Source organism: Muntiacus reevesi, chromosome 10, assembly GCF_963930625.1.
Source record: "Muntiacus reevesi chromosome 10, mMunRee1.1, whole genome shotgun sequence".
NCBI classification, from domain to species: Eukaryota; Metazoa; Chordata; class Mammalia; order Artiodactyla; family Cervidae; genus Muntiacus; species Muntiacus reevesi.
This window is the reverse complement of record NC_089258.1, coordinates 51,946,765-51,949,887: the sequence shown is the minus strand read 5'-3', so window position 1 is coordinate 51,949,887 and position 3,123 is coordinate 51,946,765. Positions and strand designations below refer to the sequence as shown.

At 35.9% G+C, this 3,123-nt stretch overlaps 1 non-coding gene across 1 annotated transcript; it reads left to right on the top strand.

The window, feature by feature from the left end:
• Window positions 1-2,809: 2,809 nt before the first annotated feature.
• On the top strand, window positions 2,810-2,916 carry LOC136143893 (U6 spliceosomal RNA). The gene has a single exon (XR_010658401.1). It is a non-coding gene; the product is annotated as a U6 spliceosomal RNA (small nuclear RNA).
• The last annotated feature ends 207 nt before the right edge of the window (window positions 2,917-3,123 follow it).

The window sequence follows — 3,123 nt, the reverse complement described above, 5'->3', positions numbered from 1 at the left end:
TGATATTGTTGAATTTTTTTGATGAGAAAATGGTGCATACAATGTCTCAAATCTCTTACCTTCAATTTGCATCAGAGCTTTAATGAGTTGAAAGTCCTTTTGTCCTATGGCAAATACCAAACTTGGTCAATGTAGACTTGTTTTTGCTTCAAAACAGAAGATAATTATAAAGTATTTTTGTTTATATTAAGATTTACTTTTATCTCATTTTCAACTTTACCTTCTAGTCAGAGAATGATTCCAGAGTGTTTTTTTTTAATTAGGCTTAATTTATTGCCTATTTTGTAACACTAATAATGTTATTTGTTTTTATTTACTATTCCGTTACTGCCACACAAAAGATGTTTATCTCAGCAGTTAATACTACATATTTAATTGGACAATAGTATATTGATTCTTATTTATATTATAAAATAACTATATTTGTTTCTTTTTTCTTATTTGATCCACAATTATCAAGAATACCAGTTTAACGTTTCAATCTAAGTAAATGTTCTTGCTAACTTACCCTTATATCTCTCAAATGGGTTCTATTCTGAAGCTAAATTACTTAGTGGTTAGAGGTTCAAAACCACTGAAGATTCCTTTGGCTTCATTTTATCTTGCAATTTCACCAACATTATTTCACTGTTTGCCTTTTGTACTATCTTCTAAATCCTAACAATTCATTAGGATCAATTAGGAATTTGAAATAAGAAGAACTTGGAAGCCTAGGTTTTATCCCAGACTAACCCTGGTGGCTCAGATGGTAAAGAATCTGCCTTCAATGCAGGTCAGGCTTCAGTTTCTGGGTGAGGAAGATCACCTGGAGAAGGGCATGGCAGCCCACTTCTGTAATCTTGCCTGGGAGACCCCATAGACAGAGGGGCCTGGCGGGTTACAGCCCATGGGGTCCCAAAGGGTTGGACAGCACCTAACACACACGAGGCCAATTAGTGTTTCTGGGAAAGGGTCAGAGATCACCTTGCTTTCAAAGTTTCAGAGATAAATCTAATATTTAGTATGGTGAGATTCACTGTCCTAGGCATGTTTTTCTCTTCTTGTAGCACATTTTGTTTAATTGTGTCTCTTACAAAGAGATTTTGGATCTTATCATAAGCTATTTTCTATTCTATTATGGAGGCAAATTTGTTAAGTTTGGAAGTACTAATTACATCTGAGTTAAAAAAATTGTTTTGGATTTCTTTTTTTTTTCTTCCACTTTTAATTTATCCTTTCATACTTTTAAGAGTGAAATGCAATTCTAAACACAAGTAGGCACAATAATGATTTGATGATCCTGTTAAGTTCCTTTACTGGACCACAGTGCCTGAGAATTTGCTCTAGTAGGTCTCAGACCTGTAACTTGTCAAACAACTGATAAAGATGCCAATCAAATATGACCCATATTAGTGAAAGAGATATAATATCCCTCACCTTGTTTAATCATAACTACAAACTTGTAGCCCTTAGTTCTGAAAGATGTCTCAAAGGGGAGTAACTGCTGCCCAGAAAGTTGCTCTGTCCATCTTTACCATCCTTAATTCTGGCTTTCAGTTACCTTCATGCTGTGAACACTGCTCAATAGATCTCTGGATCCAGTTGTTTCTCTTAGAGAAGTTTAGAACATTGGAGCAATCAGCATAATTTATTAAACATTTTAAAAAGAACACAAAGGATATGCACACAGGAGATATGAAACTGTAGAAGTGGTAACATGCTTTTCATCCCATGCTTTCAACTTTGCTCTCTCTGACCCAGCCCACACGGACTCTGAGGATTCCATCATGTGTGTATTTAGGTCACAGCCATTCCCAGTCTCTTCTAAGTATCTTCATTTTGGGAGGCAAGATTTCTAGCACAGTGGCCTTCATGGAAAATGTGCTGTGTAAGGAGTGGTCTACCCTAGTGTAAATCCTCTGTCAATGACACTTCCTTCCCGTATCTTATTATTTTTAATACGTTTTTCTGTTTATATACTTCCAGAATTATGTGTTCAGCATTTTCTAGTTAAAATGGTATTGCATTTGTGCTTTATAAAACTAAAATACTCCTATTTTAACTGAAATTCATATGTGGTCTTCAGTTACTCTGTTACAAAATAGGAAATATTTTCTCTAGTCCATTTCTCTAGTCCATTCACTTTTTCTCTAGTCCATTATATTAAACATTTTCAATGGATAGAGAGAGACTTATACCTTGGTTCTACCATTAAGAAGTTGATTAGGTAGGTGCCAGGTATACAGTCATGAAAAATAAAGCAATTTTGCTTTTGATGTGTTTAAAATCTAAATAAACCAATTACTATTAAACTGCAAATTATGTAAGCCTAAAGTACAGGACTTTAGAAAAGAAATAAACTTTATGTTTGGTTAAGGACAGTTACACAGACAGTTCAGATGCTAAGTTTTGTCCAACTCTTTGCGATCCCATGGACTGCAGCACACCAGGCCTTCCTGTCCATCACCAACCTCCAGAGTTTACTCAAACTCATGTCCACTGAGTTGGTGATGCCATCCAACCATCTCATCCTCTGTAATCCCCTTCTCCTCCTGCCATCAATCTTTCCCAGCATCAAGGTCTTTTCAAATGAGTCAGCTCTTTGCATCAGATGGCCAAACTATTGGAGTTTCAGCTTCAGCGTCAGTCCTTCCAATGAATATTCAGGACTTATTTCCTTTAGGATGGGCTGGTTGGATCTTCTTGCAGTCCATGGGACTCTCAAGAGTCTTCTCCAGCACCGCAGTTCAAAAGCATCAAGAATTGATGGTTAAGTACAGCATAGAAAAAACCTGGCTGAGGCAAAGTGCTATTTAAAATATATCAGAGGATGCTCACTTTGCCAGCACATATAATAGATTTGGAATGATACAGAAAGGATTAGCATGGCTCCTGCATAAGAATAACACACAAATTTGTGAAGTATTTCACATTTTTGACATATGTACCCCAATGTTCATTGCAGTACTGTTTACAATAACCAGGACATGGAAACAATGTAGATATCCATGAACAGAGGAATGGATAAAGAAGATGTGATGTGTGTGTAAATATACACACACATATATATACAATGGAATATTACTCAGCCATAAAAAGAAACACATTTGATTCAGTTCTAATGAGATGGATGAAACTTGAGTC